The sequence below is a fragment of the Pollicipes pollicipes genome, unplaced genomic scaffold (assembly GCF_011947565.3).
Source record: "Pollicipes pollicipes isolate AB1234 unplaced genomic scaffold, Ppol_2.1 Scaffold_7261;HRSCAF=8764_pilon_pilon_pilon, whole genome shotgun sequence".
NCBI lineage: Eukaryota > Metazoa > Arthropoda > Thecostraca > Pollicipedomorpha > Pollicipedidae > Pollicipes > Pollicipes pollicipes.
Window position 1 is genome coordinate 8,834,649 of NW_023597054.1, and position 19,386 is coordinate 8,854,034.

A 19,386-nucleotide genomic window follows, 5' to 3' on the forward strand; every position below is an offset into this window, starting at 1 on the left:
AGCGGTTTTTCGTAGGACGTTTTGTATAGGGAGGTAGACGGACTGCGCCAGATACTTACCAATGACGGTTACATAAACATTTACTGACAATGTCATGAAATCCTGACCCGATCAATTGCTCAAAGCAGACAAATAAAAGAATGCCTCTCGAAATGGTGATGAAACGTGGAAACTTGTCTACAGAAATACTATGACCCGATCTTGGAAAACTGATAGTATGCATTGCTGACATAGAAAGCATTGCATGGCATTGTCCTCAAACACTACGCCCCCACTGACCAACAAAAAAAAACTGACATTTTTGATATACTACAAAAGTTCAAAAACTCCCTAATGATCAAAAATAGCCTCAACCAAAACAAAGATAAGTTGAAGCAGACAAATGTAGACTACTGTTCCCAATGTACTGCCGAGGATTATAAAACACGCAAAGTAAATTACATTGGTCTGACTGCAACAAGTCTCAGCCGACGTTTAACCCTGCACTTGTGGGAGGGGGCACTGAAAAAAACGCGCGGACACACCACAACACCCCCCTCACCAGAAAACCGTTAGTCATGGACACTACCATAGCTGCGCACACCGCAGACCAAAGACGCCTCGTCAGACTTTAAAAATTATACATCGGAGACATGGCACCCGTCATCAGCATACAAACGACCCAGACAGCTACCTCTCTGCGCGCGACTGAAAGGACATAAACCCATCCCGTAAAGAAAACTTACCAGAGTCGCAACCTTTGACTTGATTGGTGAAAGTATGTCTGGCATTGGGGGATGCAACTTGAAAGTCTTTTCTTCGGGTGTCTCGACGATGTGTTTTATGGCAATTCAATAAAACCGAACTTATGTCTATGTGCTGTGATTGCAACTGCATGTTTAAAATGTAATAGTTGTCCTAAAAATGATCACAGAACTGTTCGAAACGTTGAACAAATAGATCAACTCGGCAACATTCTCTATCACACACAGAAAACAACAAGCGCACAATACGAAGCCTTCAGAAAACGATCAAGAACATGAACACTGAATATGCTGTGGTGTACAACCAGTATTGTGTCAGAGAAAACCTGCTCCCGAATCGCTGTAATATATGTATTTATGTATATATGCATGCATGTGCACACACACACACACACACACACACACATATATATATATATATATATATATATATATATATATATATATATATATATACATTCCGGCATAGTCCTCACGGGGGGCTGGATGGTACCTGGAGCCTCATGTGAATGACAAAGTAACGAAGTGAAGCAGGCGGTCAAAGTACTGAACAGTACTGCTTGACCGGTTCCTGCTGGGGGAAGTTCGAGCTCTTTCTCGGCAGGGAGCCTTGGTTTCCGGGCTTATAGGAGTTTGTGCGGTGAAAACCTCATAGCCTTTCTCGCTTGAGCGCGATACGCTAACATAAGCAGCGGAATGTGCTCATCCCAGCAGTCGTGCGAATTGTCATGGAGAAATTTAGCAACCACTGAAATGGCCGTCCTGATGGCTCTTAATGCAATGCCATTACCACTAGGCTGAGCGCTGGAAATCGTCGACTTATTGATACCCTGGCGCTTAGGCGTGAGCGCTAACACTTCGCTCACGAAACACCTACCCCGGTCGAAGTGCAGTCGTACTGGGCAGCCACAGCGAGCTATTAACTGGTCAACTAGGACCCGTGATACGCTGACAGCCGACACATCCTTTAAAGGAAAGGCTTTCCCCACTTTGCGAAGAAATCAACTGCAACTAACTGGTGTTTGCTTCCCGAAGGGGTGACCGGCAGATTCGCGAGAATGTCTAAACCTACTACCTCGGATTGGCTAAAACGGATGCAAGCCACTCATGCAGCTCTAGGGGCCGGCACCGGCGCATTCCTACCCGCACAACGGCGGCACTGTTGACAAAAGCCTTTTACATCGTTCTCCATACGCACTCGAAATAAACTGAAACGGCATTCAGCCAAAACCTTTTCTGGCCTGAAATATCCGCCTGAGGCACTACCGTGTAGTGATTCAAGCACAAACATCGTGAGTGATACAGTTTGGACAACGCGAAGTTCATCATCTGATCTCGAACGGAGCTGGCACGTGCGGAACAAAACGACATGCAACAGGCGGAGGCGTGCCCACTAGCGCAGCAACCGCGCGATGTGTTGGAACTGTCGGCTTTGTCGCTTGGTGCCCCGAGATAAGTGCTTCGTCAGTTCGGAAATGGCTGTGTCAGCCTGCTGTTCTGCACGGATAAGGCCGGCTCGGCCTGAGTCTTTGCGCCCGTTTGCGACTCAGGGTGTCGGTCGAGCAGTTCCCCGATCTGCGTTTGTACTGAACTCTAATTTAAAGGTAGACAGGGTCTCTGTCCACCTGGCTTGGACGCCCGCAGGACTGCGAAATAGTCACCGAAAACTAGAATAATCAGTTCGTAGTCAAAGCTTTCTTCCCAAGAGATGTTGTTTGAAGTGAACGACAAACACGACGCCTGCTTAGAGTTCTCTCTTTGTGGCGGAGTAGTTGCGCTGAGCATTGAATAGCTTTTTACTGCCGCAGACAATAGCCTTTCACCCTCTGGTCATTTGGTTTGCTCATGTGCAGCAACACGGTACCCATAGCCGAGCCAGATGCATCTCACTCGAGGATAAAGAGGCCCGCACTGTCGTCAAACGAGGGCGGGTTGAGCACGGGAGTCTCTGCCAGGGCCTGCTTTAGCCTGTCGAAAGCCAGCTGACACTTGGCAGACCACTTGAACCCGACGTCCCGTTTGCAGAGACGGAAGAGAGACGCAAATAACAGCAAAGCCTGAGATCAATGCTTTGAAGTAGTTGCTTAGACCCAGACAATTGGACATTGGGCTGGCCGTCTTCAAAGCTGGCCAGGCTATCATTGCCTGCACCTTGAATGGATCTCATGCCAGGCCCCCGCTGGATGCCATTTGGCCTAGGAACGTGACCTTAGGCTGGCAGAACACGCATGTCGCCAGGTTCAATGTCAGACCACCACCGTGCGTGATAGCACTGCGTATAGAATTTCAATCATGCACAGACACTTGTCGGGAGTGATGTCACCTAAGACAACATTCGGCAGTCTGGTACAAGTAAAACTAGCCTCGCTCAGACCGAAACACAACCGAATGATTAAGTAGTTTTTCGACGGAGTCGTAATGGTGGCCTTGTGCTTGTGCTCAGGGTTTATTTTGACGTGATAATATGTTATGTTCATGTTCATAGTTGTGAAAAGAGTGGACTCCTTGAGTACTATGACGTCCGCTATCTTAGGAATGGGGTACGCAGGAAGGGCTGTTACAGTTTTGAGACGCCGTATATCACATACCACCCTCGCCTTCACGGAACTCTTGCTTACTACACAGATAGGCGAGGCCTACGAGCCGTTCTCTTCCACGAGCACTCCTAGGCGGACGAGCCCGTTTGTTTTTTCACTTTCTCCTGGAGGTAAGGAGGAATTCGACGGTAAGGCTGCCGGACGGAGTGAGCACTACCTGTGTCAATTCGACGGTAAGGCTGCCGGACGGAGTGAGCACTACCTGTGTCAATTCGACGGTAAGGCTGCCGGACGGAGTGAGCACTACCTGTGTCAATTCATGCGTGACGAAATCAGAGAGTCCATGGCGGCCATCTGACACGCACTCGTAACGTTTCAGAACGGAAATTAATTTAGGCCGTTTGGGCGGCGGACAGTCCCGCCCCGTCTGTACGAACTGTGTTATCAAAATCTACCGGGGCTGATGGTGTCTGGTCCCCCACTGGAGAATTCAAAGGCTCTTCAGCTAATCTGTTTTCAGATCGCCGGTAGGTGTGTGGCGAGGGATAGTAAGATGCGCTGGTGTGATAATTATCAATACACAAAAACATTTTCCATGCTCGGCGCGCGCCAACGCGCGTGTAGCTTCTATGCTTGCCAAGCTATGCTTGTCTGGAAATGCTCGAATTGATTAAGGATACAGGTTATGTGATATAGTTTTCGGCACACGCACTCACATACCTTAACAACAAAAACTTTGACGTCAAGCGTTGCAGTCTCCGTAGGGGGCATAGGGCTGACCCGTGGCTAAAACCAGGGTGTGGCCAACATGTGGAGGAAAATGATGACACATTTGAAAGGAATGCCTCTAAACGCTTTAGGACGTAACATCATACATTAAAAAATATTCTGGACGTAAAGTGTACCTGTGCTATTTTTAGATTGATGATCCTAACGCTTCGGCCTTTGCAGCACCACCAAGTAGTGCTAGAAGCTCGTGGTGGAACTGGCGCTCGAGTGGGGGGTCAACTTGATCCCCCGAATATTTTTCCAGAATGCTTTCCGAACGGCGTGGCGTGGCTACGCCAAATTTTGCATAGATCTAGAAAATTGACTAACAAATTGTCTGGCATCAAAAATTTAAATGTACCTTTTAAGGCCGCTGACCTATGGCAGGCCAAAGTCAGGCCATGGTTTCAGCGAAGGCAATCTCTAGGGAATCATTCACTCTGATCCAACAACGGAGCATTAGACGAACGCAAACACCTCTGAAACACTTCTGAGACACACTAAGCGACACAACAATTGAATGAACTAATTAAACTGACCTAAGGTCAGGTATAAACGTCATAGCGAGGTTAAAACCAACCCGTTTTATTACTTGACCGCGTGCTGCATGGGGTAGTTCCTGATGCCCATTTCTCATATTTCTAAATCTATATTTTTAAAGATTCGGCGAGTTCGGCGGGGGGGGGGGAACTCGGGGATTAGGGGAAGTGGACTGAAAGGAAAGAAGAGGGAAAGGAGAAAGGAAACAAGGTGGCGTAATGGGCAGGGGAACTCCTAAGCACCGAGTATATATGTTCCAGTTCACAAAGTCAGCTGCATCACCTTCGTTTTGCTGTTTGAAATCGCGTGTATGACTGGCAGGTATCGAACCCTGTTTCGGACGGCGACTCCAACTTAACTCCCGGCACAGGCCATTAACTGAATTCGAGTTTGTTTCTTGTTCACGGGCAGACGCGAGGGCGGGCTTTGCAGTTGCCGAGGGCCGCAAGCATTTGATACTGCTCGGGCAACAGAGAAGCCCGGTCGCGGGGTGAGTCTTGCGGCGACACAGTCCTATGTAGGATAGACGGTTCTGGTGCTCCCGCCCTTTGACAATTACAATGAACGTTCTGCCCGCTGCGGGAGTTGCATATACAACACATCAATCCTGCCCACAGCTCATCTGCAGGATAGGCATTTAGCCACAGCTCCAAACGCAGCTGTGACTGAAGCTGACTTGGTGTTATGGCGTGATTTTGATGTAGACTGACCTTAGTGACTGGACAGGATCTTTACACCGCGTTTATACCGTTATGTATAAGGCATGCTGCCATCATTATCGACAAGATAGCACCGCTTTGCAAGTTGTAGTTATCTCGGGATTCAACCACGTGAGGACGCGTAGCCCTGTGCAATGGTGCTGGATTTGTAACGGGTCGGCGGTGAGTTTGATTCCCGGGGCAGCGACCAATCTTCGTTTGGCCTTTCTTGCACGCTTATATCGGCTCTTCTGGAGCATTTCATAGGCGTGTAAATCAATTTATGAGATGTTCACGCTATGCACAATTCGGCAATTATCAATTTCATTATACGGTCAGGTGCCGGTCATAATGACAACACACCCTGACATTTGGCTGCCCCGTCACTATTGTCGGCTCTGGACATACGCTTCATGTATTTAGCCGGGGCCGCAGCCTAGCTGGTACCTACGAGTCGTCCGGTTATGTGAATTACGCTGCCTGGAATAGTCTCCCTCGAAACAAAAATAATTGGATTTTAACCACTTTGTTTCGGGTGGCTCGGTGTTCTTCACTTTAGTTGTATATGCCACAATGTTTAACCGAAACAGAAAATGCAATTCTACTGTAATTTATAAGATAGTGCATGCGACGTTTCTGTACCGATACAAGTTAGCGACATTGTAATCTTCACCTGGCCCTTTAATTGTTGGCATGTGGCCGCTGTGCCCCCCCCCCCCCTTCCCCACTACCTCCACCAATGATTGAGTCTCAACTTTGAACCGTGAATGAGGACTTATGACGGTTGTTCACGTTGAGGCAATGACTCCCAGTACCGAACGGTGGGTCCTCCGACCCAATTCCAGCATGGGCCTGTTGAACCGAACTGGGGTCAATGTGCTATTTATTGGACCATCTCAGTTCAGCTGAGCGCGCCGCCACGCGCGGACGCGAGAGCTGCTCGCTCCTCCCTGATCCTTACGCTCCCGTCGGGGCAATCTGATAACCCGCTCGGGTACATTCCATCTTTTCATTTCCATCTTTTGGGACCCTCCACACTGGGTCGGGCCCGAAGGGTCCGAAAGGCCGGACGGAGGCTGTATTCTGTATGTAGCGACTTTGAGCTCTACACCAGGGGTTAAGGGTCTGTATCTCCCTGGATTTCGGTCTGAGCGTGTTTTATCCAAAATGTTTGCCGAAAATGGCATTTTGATTTTGTTTTGATTTTGGCATCTCGCAGATGTTCATTATATCTTAAAGCGATAGGGTGCAAGGACTCCCCAACATAGACGATATCCCTCCTCTGTTTTTCACAAAGTTTAGACTTAATTTCGTAAAGCCCGTCGTTTTTCGTGCAAACCCCTTGAAACCCAGATTTGCATAAATGGCATGTATTGCCCTTCGGGCACTTAAGCTTTGAGATAGGATATTTCACCTTATATTTTTTAGCTTCATGTTCTTCCAAGCTATGCGTTTGCGCAGTTGGATTTTCTAACGATATGTTTTATTGTCAAAAGCAAGTGCTCATCTATGTAAGGTAATGTTAAGAATCCGTCTGCTGACAGGGCGTGTTCCCGCTTCCTACTGCCCATCCCCCCACGTGCCCTGGAATGTCTTGACCCTTTCCAACATTCAACTCTAAAGGTCGTGGTGAATATCCGTCACCTAATAGCGAGGTCAATAGGTTGTTTATGTTCCTTCTTTTTACTGCTTGATATGTTGTTTAGAACCTTATGGGGGGGGGGGCATGTTACGAATTATATTTTGCTTAGTGGAAGTCGGATGCACAGATTCGCAGTGCAGAATTATACCAGAGCTGGTGGGCTTAATAATAGCTCCGTTTCTAGCGTTGTACGGTTGTTCCTCCTATCTACCGTCACTGGTGTATCCAAATGCTCCATCGTAAAGGCTGAATTGGGTAAACAAATTGTCTCATTACTACCTTACCTAAATGAACAATTTCTTTGGAAAATTACACATACCGTTAGAAAATCAAAACTGCACGTAAACATAGATTAGAAGAACGACAAGGAGCTAAACAACTCTATAGCCAAATATTTTACCTCGAGACCTAAGTGCCCGGGGTGCAATAGATGTCATATATGCATGCCCAGGTTTCAAGGAGTTTACACGCATAGAAACGTGGTTTATGAAATTGATTGTGTTGTGCCAACTGTGCTGTGTAAACTGTGCGTGAAACATGTGAGGTACATAGCGTATGTCGGGGAGTCCATGTGCCCTATTCGTTTCAGTGATGATAAACACCTGCGACGACACTGTGGAGCTGCAGAAGAATGAGAAATCTGAGTTGATTGTGGTCTTAAATGTTAAGGCATTATCTGAGGCAGCACGCTGAGCGTCAATCAACTCTTAATGGGGACCGCGTATGCAGTGGATTCCAACCCTGCTTAGGAACAGATGTCATGACCGCAGTCTGCAAAGAACTGCTGATTGGCTTGAATCTGAGCTTGTGGGCACTACGAAGACACACATGAAGGGAGACTTGTCCGCCAAATTACAGATAAGCCTCACACGTGCGGTCCTTTTGCCAGTATCATGTAAATATCAGCATGACTTAGCATGCCAGTTCAGACGCCGATTACACGTATCCGCTATGAAAAGACAATGAAGGGTAGACCACGCGCAAATAGGGCATCATGGGGGAAATGGCGATAGTGATAGGCATTAGCGTCAATTCTATCATCATCACCAGGTTGACGGGAAAACAGCAAAAAGCAGAGCAGAAGACTGCACGCATCAGTCTACCTGGCCTTATGTAGTTAGAAGGCTTATTTTCGCTGCCACCAAAATGTAAACTTAGACATTCGATGTTTTTCAATTTTTTTTTAGTCGATGTATAGATGATATTGGCTTTGAGCCTCGAATGTTTTGATTTGACGTTTCGATTTCGAGTATTTAGACTGAAAGGCGTCCCACTCATATGTCATTTTACCAAACTAATTTTAAATATTTTTCCATTTCATGACGGTAGGGATACCAAACTACTAAGAAGATCAAGAAAAACACACACACACTATGTTACTCGCGTTCTGCCCAGCACTGCTTGCCTTCTGTTACAAAACTTGAGATTTCTAGATCCTAGCTGATACTTTTTACGGTGGCCTCGCGCTGGCTACAGGTTATGACATTAACACAGAAAAACGCTCCTTATGACAGAGGACTTAAAAACTATGAAATTCGTAATGAAATTAAATGCATATAAAGGGCAACCACGTCGAAGCAAACGGCTTTGATGTTTTGTATGGGCGAGGTTTGATTTTCGATAAGCAACTTGAACAGGAATACGGCAAGATACAAATGTAATATGACACAACCTATATATATATATATATATATATATATATATATATATATATATATATATATATACATATATACACATACAACATCAACTGGGCGTTTCGGTTTCGCCGAAACAGAAGTGTGCACTGTCCAAGGGAGTCTCAGTTGCTGCAAACGGGCTTCTGAGTGATATTTAAGGTCACGGCTCTACCGGCCAGCATCTTAAACGTGACCTAAAGCCAGCTGTTTGGGTCATTCAGACTTCTCCGCCTTCCAATTGGACCCTCATTTGCCCGTGCCGGCGGCCTTCAGTCGCTTTTTGGGCCCTTTCTTACACTGTTCCTGGCCGACTCGATAACCCTTGCCGACACAGAATCCTTGTTGGTGATCTATTATTGATCGATAATCTGTGACCTCGCATACGGCAGAAATGCAACAACCACGAACCAAAAATAGTACGTAGTCCGAGCTCACATCCTCGACTAGAAGCATACGAACTTGTCCTTTCCCGATAGCCTGTATAGTGTTACGACCTTGACGCTGACGGTGTGTGTCTGCTCCTCTGCTGGCGGGTGTCTGTTCTGGCTTAATGTTTTCGTCGCCTTGACGCATCGCAGACATCCGCTTTGCGCAACGTTCTATTTATACCTGGTTGCCTGCTGGCGGCGAATAGGTGGACTCCTGCAGCAAGTGCCGCCAGTCCGTCGCGGAGCCCGGTCCTGCCCGGCGGTCCTGCTGCTGCTTGTCATGCTGAGCTGTACTGTGCTGGGCGCCGCCGCGGCCCAGGCCGGCGCCGAGCCCAGCCTACTGGTGGCCTCCGAGAGTAGGCTAATTCGACGCGGCCGGTCGTCTGCTGGCCTGGCGGCCCCAGCAGTTCCAGTGGTGGTAGGCCTGGCACGTGGACACCAATCCGCGGAACGGCACAGTCTGCTGTGCCAGTGCGGAGGAGAGCCAGGAGAATGACGCCGTACTGCACCGCGCCCTGCTGAGCACTCTGAATCAGACCTGGGATCTGCCGCAACCGAAGAACATGGGGCTTAATCAAATGGACGACATCGTCCTTGACTGGGTTGCAGAACCGCTTGCAGTTCCGCATCTCCACTGATAACGAGAAGAATGAATACCGTCTGGAAAAGGTACGGCTAGACGGTTCTGGTCTCGTTGTGCTGTCGACCCAACTTAATTACCCCTCCGGAATGGCGTTAGACTCCGCTGGCAAGCACGTATATTGGTTGGATACCGTTGACGGTTGGACCACTGGATTGTTTCGGGATAATTACGACGGCAACGGTAAAGAGCTGGTGCTCGCCATGAAGGATGGCTTCGGCACCAGCTGGCGTTGATGTTTTGACGTCACAGGCGACAACATGTGTTTGATGTGGAACGACCACAGCGTTTCCAAAGTCACCAAGGAGAAGATCGACCTGATGGCGGGTGCTGTAAAAATGCGTTTGTTCCACCTCTGGCGAATGCAACCGAAAAACTTCTCGTCTTTAGGGCCTTCTCCATGGCGACACAACCAGACGTCGAGAATGCCTGCAATGAGGAGAACGGAGGTTGTCAGAACAAGCGCACACCGATTGTGGTTAACGGCACGGCGGATGTCACCTGCTTCTGTCCTGAAGGCTCTCAGCCTTTCAGGCTCTCATGTCAAAAAACATATCCCACCTACGCCGTGGTTGCGGGGGCAAATTCCCTGCAGGCCGTGCAGACAAAAGAGATCACAACCATCCTCTCTAATCTCACGAACGCAACCAAGATATATTTCTTCTGGATAGGTGATCAGGAGTTTCTCCTGCTCTGGGTGGGCGACGGCAGCCTCTTCCAAGGCCGGTGGTCTCCTGGCGAGCAGGTCAAGAATGTTGAGATGGTTGTGAAGTCTGAAGAGGACGTTCGCATTCTAGAAGTGGCTGTAGACTGGAGTCAACGCAATCTGCTCTGGCTGGAGAAGGACCCCACCCGTTCCCGGTTTGATGACCCAATGAGTGCAAAAGTGTTTCTTTTAAATGGCTCGTGTGCCAACACGGTAATGCGAGACGCCTGGCACAATCCGCAGGCCTTGACTGTTATGGCACCTGGTCTGTTATTCTCCTTCACTGAGAACCGCTGGGGTGATTACCTCAAGTTCAACTCATGGACTATGATGGATGAAAAGTCGTATGAGGGTCTCGGCTACTCAAGCAGCGAGGTGCTGACAATACGGCCATCGGAAATCGCCATCGACGTCACGTTCACAACCAACGTGAATTTGTTCAATGCCTTCTGGGTCAACGCTGAGTCCAAGTCAATCGAGTGTCTCCGCCAAAACTTCTTCGCAGGGCACAAGCTCTCGCAGGTACTGACCCACCCCAGTCTGGTGACCGCTGGAGGCCTGGATGTGCTCGGGCCGCGGGTGTTCTGGACGGACCGCTCCTCCGGCCGCCTGTGAACGGCCCACAGCGAGACTGGTGACGGCGCGCGCCCGCTGGTGAACGGGCACGGGCGGGCGGGCCGTGCGCGTGCTGCATCCCTGGAGGCAGCCGCCGCCGCCCAAGCAGTTCTGCGACGAGCAGCGCAACAGCTGCTCCCATCTCTGTGTACGGGCGCTGGTTGATTGGGAGCGGTTGTCGCTGTGTGCCTGTCCGGACGGTGTGGAGCTCGGCGAAGACCAGAAGACCTGCCAGTAGGCGTGGGCTCCTTCAATCCGATTGCTCGACGCGGCTAAAGGTAGACAAGGAATCCGCTGGCCTCCCAGAGGCCTGTTCGTAGGGATCATTAGCATGCACCTAGCTCTTTGGGGATGGTTGATGTTGTGGCGCCTGCATGTCCATGTGTGTGGGTGCCCATGCGTCGGACCCGTTGCATTCCTTGTACAGTCGTTCTTTTCATAGTGCAGTGGCATTCAGGGTCGTACTTAGTACAGAAAACTTGGACCACATCACAGACGTATAGCAATGCAAAACGAAAAGTGGTTTTGGAACGACATGACACCAGCGACGGAATATCGCCAGATAGTTCTCCATACCAATGGACGATCCTTCACAATTTCTAGAGCATGGTCAATACGGAGTTCGCCATGCCTAGCTACACTGAGAAAAGTAATCACACTCCTGTAGTTTGTTGACCCTGATATCATAACTACCGCTGGATATAAACGGAATGATCCAAAGTTGTATAGGGTTTTGAATTAAAAAACCATCTTGAATATTATTCGATGCAGTTCATAGCCAGGACGTTGTTAAGACCTAAGCCCCTCTAATTTCTGAGCCACAAATCCGCGAAAATGTAGAGACTTTTTGGTACTAATCATTCCAACCAATGTCACTCATGCATCCATGATGCCAAAATGACGCCATTCAAATCCTGCCACTCCACTGGTCATGTGGCATTTAAGGTCGAGACATATGCATGTAGAGTCGTTCTTATCTTAAATTCGTGACCACGATTTTCAGATACAACTGCCGTCAATCAGCTCTCATTGTTTTGCAAGGTACGATGACGCAATCATGATGATGATGACGCAAAAGTGCACCAAGTGTTATAAGTAAGCTGATTTCATAATATCGGATGCTTGCTTCAATATCTTCAAAGGTGAAACATTCTGTCTTAGTGACTGTGATGAGACAGTATAAATGGCGTCATTCCTCATAGAACGAACAGGAGAATGAAGAAATAGATGTGATATTTTGGCTGCATGCCTTTATCGAAACGAATAACAGTAGTGAATTCAAAGTTGCCAGCTGATCCTACTCCATTTTGTTTCTTTTTCGAATAGCGAGCCACAGTTCTTACGGGCCACAAACATTTAAGGCATTAAACAGGGAGCGATTGTCGGCCATTTCTATGATACAGCACACATCTAGCTGAGAACTAAAATGCACCAAAACTATGTGTACATGAAAACGAAGTCAAGTTACCCGGCATCACGCATGGCACATCATTAATACACGAGAGCGATTTCAAGAAAGCCATTTTAAATAAACAGCCATCACGCATCATGCATCCTTTATACACGCAAACGACTTCAATGTAACAGGCATCGCGCATCACGCGTCAGGCATCATTCATACATGAAAACGTTTTTAAGCTAGCACACACTACACATCAAAACACTAATCACATTCCTATAATCGGCCATGTGTTAAGGTCTGGTCGAGCCCTATGGTGCATGTAACAAAATGTATCGCACTGAGTGAAAGCTGGATGCGCAGATTCCCGGCGCAGAATTATACCAGAGTTGATGGCTTTGATAAAGAGGTCCGTTTCTAACGTTGTACGGTTGTTTTTCCTTTCTATCACGACTACTGTATACAAATATGGGACCCCTTTCCGTCCCCTGTATGCTCCATACCAAAATCTAGATTGGGATGCTGGTTGTTCATGAACTCTTGAAGTTCTTCAAAGGCACGCTATCCGTGCGTCCGTACTCCAGCATAATCAACAATGTATCTAGCTGAGAAAGTTAGCTTCAGTGGGCTGGCGGTCAGACTCTTCCGTTTCACATTGTCTTTAAATACACCCATACACCTTATAGACACCTATATATACACCCTACACACACACACACACACACACACACACACACACACACACACACGCACGCACGCACGCACGCACGCACGCACACACACACGCTCACACACGCGCTCACACACACACACACACACATGCACACGCACATGCACACGCACCCACACCCACACCCACGACAGCCCACACCACACCCACACACATCCCACACCCACATCCCACACCCCCACCCACACCCACAGCCCAACACCCACACACCCACACCCACACCCACACCCACACCCACACACCCACACCCACACCCACCCACACCCACACCCACCACCCACACCACACCCACACCCACACCACACCACACCACACACACCCACACCCACCCCACACCACACCCACACCCACACCCACACCCACACCCACACCCACACACACACCCCACCCACACCCACACCCACACCCACACCCACACACACACCCACACCCACACCCACACCCACACCCACACCACACCCACAACCCACACCCACACCCACACCCACACCACACACCACACCCCACACCACACCACACCCACACCCACACCCACACCCACACCCACACCCCACACCCAACCCACACCCACACCCACACCCACACCACACCCACACCCACACCCACACCACACCCACACCACACACCCACACCCACACCCCCACCCACCCCACACCAACACCCACACCCACACCACACCACACCACACCCACACCCACACCCACACCCACACCCACCACCCACACCCACACCACACCCACACCACACCCACACCCACCCACACCCACACCCACACCCACACCCACACCCCACACCCACACCCACACCCACACCCACACCCCACACCCCACACCCACACCCACACCCACACCCACCACCCACACCCACACCCCCACACACACCACCCACACACACACACACACACACACACACACACACACACACACACACACCACACACACACACACACACACACACACACACACACACACACACACACACACGGATGCATTTTATTTTATTTGTCTTTTGTGGTTTATTGTATTTAGAGGGACATTATGACGGTTTTGACGTCGGTTAGAGAAAGACATTTTTCATTCCTGACAATACGAACGTGCACAGGCAATGGCAATAGAGCGGGGAAAACCCAGCAATTTTCACCAAAATCCCAGGTTGGTGTGCAACAGGCGCTCAACACGCCTGCGTAATGTAAAAAAATATATCATGTTGTCGATTTGTTGTTTTTGCTAGTACGCCTCACTTTTGTTATTGGAAACGGGTATTCACGACACATTTAAGTCTGTAATGCATTTGAAAGTTATGTAGCACGTATTACTGGTGTCCACTTCGTGCGTACGTCATTGACAAACAACCAGAGGAGGGTGTCTTGTGCCTACCAGGTCCATTTATATGATACATTTCTTGCGCAACGGTGCACCGCTTTCGACTCCCTTGTATAACACATGGAGACTTTCAATAATGACTGAAGTTTCCCTTATTCCATAACCGCGTGAAATATGCCACCGCTGCGGGTAAGGCCTGTTAACGGCAGGATAATCTCCTTTGCTAACCATAAATGTTGGCAGCGCAATCCTTCTCTACCGCAGAACTATTTGCCATCGGATATACGCCAATCAATCAGAATTTGCCAGGTATGATTCCTTGTTTGATGTTCTACCAAGGTAATATACTTTGAGGTCATGAAATTAGCTAATGAAGTATTTCAGGCGACTAGATGAAGAATTTGGAACTTTCCAGTAATCACACGCAAAAAAAGCTATAGCTAGAATTCACCAAAACCTTACCATTCAACTTAGCATGCATAATTTGCGCCGCCATTTTTCATAGCATAACCATGAGAAGTGGTTAGATCATGAAATGAAACGATGAGGAAAACATATTGATTTACCGACATTCCCATGCTTCGATCTTCGGTATTTAAGTTTTACACAGTCTTTATCCATCGTCTTATCATGTGAGAGGCTGTATATTTTCAATATATTTCTTGTTTCAATCTGGTCACTGTTCTAATAAGTTAGCCTTGACATGGGTAACGGGTCACGAAATGACAAACTGTCTCCAGACCTGCTGACGGTCCCATACTTCGAAATTGTACGATCAGTTTTCGATTAACTTTTTGGTTAATCGATTAACCCATTGGAAATGACATAGTCGATCCACACGCCTTTCATGAATCTGGTAAGATCTGGTGATCTTACGAGTCACCGAATGATTCAAACGCTGTTTTAAAGCATGTTGACGGTCCCATGTTTTGATACTACAAAGTCGATCTGCACACGAGCTTCACCATTCAGTTAGCATGGTCTGTTTACTCAGCCTCTCCGATCTGGTAACCTTGACATGGGTCACGTGTCGCAATTGGTCTAAAAGTTTTTTCAGGCCTTGTCAACGGCCTCATGCCCCGAAGGAACTAACCAATGTCCACAAAACCCTCACCACTTGATAAGAAATGAGTCTGGCAGGCCTCAAGTTGGGCAGAGTACACTGCACAGCCGACTTATGTTTAACATAAAGCTGAATGATCTGCACTGGGTGGTACAACCCGCTGCGTCGCGGCCGCCCCCGCCCGTGCCGTTCGCTGGCGGCCTCTGTCGGCCGGCCGTCAGCCGCCGCTGCCGACCGCGGCGGCGCATGCGCGGTCAGGGGTCGGACCGGGGAGCCGGGAGCGCGAGCGGGGAGTCTGCGGGTACATCCGAGGTTCTGGTGTTTCGGTGCTCAGAAATACACGTTGTTCTGCGGTCAGAACATTGGTTACTGTGGTTTAGTCCGATAAGATAGGACTAACGGCGTTAACCCCTCATTACGCATTGTACTGTCCCACTTAAAAGTGTTAGTCGATGCATAGTACATTGGTTTGATGCGTTAAGAATGCGCGGTTCTAACCTGGGGTAGGAACAGAAGTGCCGGACCAGTATCCCTGTGGACAAAACGCATGCTGATTCCGAAACAGCCCGGAATGATTTAAGATTTGCAGCGCGGTGATGCTGGAGCGATGTCCATCGGAGCGAGTGTGCGTTTTTGTGCGACGATCGAAAGCAGATCAGAGGTACGATGACGTAACCAAACCATGCTTGATTGAGGAGTACATGTCTGCCGCCCAAGGACAAAACCAAATATGTTCATGCATGGCCATGTTGCGTTTTTGTACCATTTGATGGATCTTCTCAAACTGAATTCGGTTATTTAAACCATTAGTTGAAATTTTTGCAAGCGTTTGCCTAAGCAAGGGGCTAGAAGTTTGTGACAATTTCAACTAATGGCTCAGATACCTGAATTCAAGTTGAAAAGACAAATCAAGTGGCACCAAACGCTCAGAATGGCCAAAAGTGAACATATAGGGTTTTGCCTTTGGACGGCAGATTTTCTGTACTGAGAACCGAGCTGTCTAGAGCTGTCTTTTCCATTTAAAGTATACCACTAGATATAAGTGAGCTTGTTTCATTATGTCTGATGCTTGCTCCAAGGCATTCAAGTGTGGAGCATAGCTTTCAAAGGGGGCGTCCCACCTTTGGGGCATATTTCAAAAACATACTCTAATGAGGCCTCAGGACTAGTTACATCTGGTAATAGCAGTGGGTAGTGCCACTGCAACACCGTCAATAAATAATAAGGCAGCAATTTAAATTATCTTCGAGTCAAAATTACTGTTTGAACGCCTGGTAAGAGCACTACGGTTTTTCCCTGTAGTCGCGGCTACCGTTGTTGTGACATCAACCCTGCGCTCCTCCACCGGCGTGAGAAAAGAACGTCTGATTAGCCCAGCGGGCAAGGACCTTTAACGAAAAGTTGGCAGGTTGAAGGCTAAACCAGTGCGTCTCATGGGTCATGTGATGCTCCCGTTCCCAGAGCCAAAGTGCACCTCAAAAAGCGTAAGAAATCAATACAGTATAACGTTTCGTTGATTCGCGAGATAATAGCTCCATGTTCGCATTTCCTGTTGTATTAGCCGAGTGTTTCAATTCGTCGTAGCATTTATTACACAAACATGTTGACACATTAGTGTGTTACAAATATTAAGAACACACTCGTCGGGAAAACAAGGCAAATTAAATGCGTCGCGTTCATAGTGGTGAGTAGGGAGTAACGAGAGTTCTCTCGCACCGTCGGTTGCTTTCAATTGACCCCCTGGGCCTTTCAGAACGATTCGAGGAGACTGGTATTATTGATCAAATCGTACGCATCTCATCTAACAATAAGTGAAAAGTACAAAGCGTGGGAAATTGCCTGTAAGGGTACCCTACGGATTTGGCACTGGCACTGACGCGCTTCGGGACTGAGTGGAGTTTTTATTATGTTGACTAGTTACATATCTACACCCCTTTTAGCTGGATTGTTCGCCATTTTTGCGAGGGCGACAAGCCTGGCGCCCGGTCGCCGGGGCGGGCACGGGTGACCGATGAGTGCGCCTGGCGCCCGACCGCCGGGGCGGGTACGGGTGGCCGCTCAGCACGGCAGTCTCTAATTTTGCTTCGGTGCAGCGGAGTCGAGTCCATCAGGCAGCAAAGCCCTGCTTTGGGCTGGAGCCAGAGCTTATTCGAAGGGGGGCATAGAGAAAGTGCATCTCCGTTATATGTTCTATGCATCAGGTACCACGCATGTGCGAGAAAAAGTAACAATTAAGAAATTGAAGGAGGCATGTAAAGCTAATTGGATTGAAAACATGGCATGCTGTCATAGCTCATGCAATGGTGTTTTCAGTGAACAACTCTGAGTTGTGCAACAACTCTGCATGAACGACTCTGAGTCATTGCGAAAGTCACATGCGCCCCTGGCTCGAGCTTATCTTGAACTCAAGCTTGATTTGGAGCATGCTGTACCGTGAATGTGCCGCTTGGCCGGACCATGTATTGGTAACGCCGCATGGGGTAGGCCACGTTCATTTTGGACGATCGATGCCGTCGGCGTGGAGCCGATCAGGCGAACATCGCCCACCGCACGTTGCCGAGCCCCGCCCGAGTGCGACCGGCGGCCGCTCGGCGCGGGTTGAGCTCCGGCGACGTTGCGACCGAGCGTGGAGCGGCCGGCTGGCGCGCCAGGCGCGGGGTCGCTCCGCAAGGCGAGCGCTGAACACATGCAGACTATGGACAGGCCAGCAAGCATAGTGATGGGTTTTTTCACGCAGTTAAATGCTTGAGGGCATCCACGGGAACACGTTAACACGCGCCCGGGTGGCCGTTTTGGATATCCTTCGCCCAGGTGCGGGGATCATTTTGATCCCCTAAGATCTCACAAACTTAAAGAGCTAGAGACACCAAACTCACAGGGTGTGTTGGCCTGTATATCAACTAATTTACGTTAGAGTTTGAGGCTGCTAGTTTGTGATTTTTGAGTCAAAAATGTCAAATAAGGTCAAACACCAGATTTCTCTCCAAAGTGCCCCCAAAAACTCGGTACATGTTTTACACTAAGGGTCGCATGCTCATCTATGATCATTGACCTTGTTTGGTCTTTTGTATGGCATGGCGGTCAAAATCATACAAGACTGTTTTGAGTTTTGCATTTGAATGAGCAGCAAAGATTACGTTTGGAAGAATGCCCCTAAAAACATTTAATTTGGGTCCTCTTAGGTCAGTGACCTATTCTGACCTTAAAAAAATCCATGAAAGATTTATCATGCATTTCCTCTTATCAATAAATTCAAAATGAGCACCAGAAACTGCCCATACAGCAAACCAATGAGCAATAAAACAGGTTAGTTTTGCCCCTGGTCTGACCTTCATACTTGACCTTAGGTTAGTGGAATTGGTTTATTCAATTGTAGCGCTGCCTACAAAGTGTTTCATTAGATGTGTGGCTTCGTCTAACACTCGGTTGCTGCACTAGATTAATCATTTCCCAGAAAATGACTGGTAAATACAAGGCCTGACTTTGGCCTACCGTAGGCCAGCGATCTTACAAGGTACGTATAAATATTTGATGCAAAACGATCCACTAGCAGATTGTCTATAGCTATGAAATACTTGGCGCGGCTGCGTCACGTGGTTCGGAAACCATTTCGGAACACCCTCGGGGGTTAATTCAACCCCTCATCCAAGTGCGTGTCAAACGTCTACTGAACAGGGGATAGTTTTTAATGCATGCAAAACCAAGGGCGACGACGAAGGATGTGGCGACATAGTGATAACAAGTCATTGTGTCACATCGTGACGCAATGACTTGGAGACAGCATGGAAAAATCGCCGGCAGGGACGGTGGCGTTAGTCGGTTCGGCGTCAATGAGCAGACGAACGTAACGTTTATGACGTGGAACTCACATGAAAG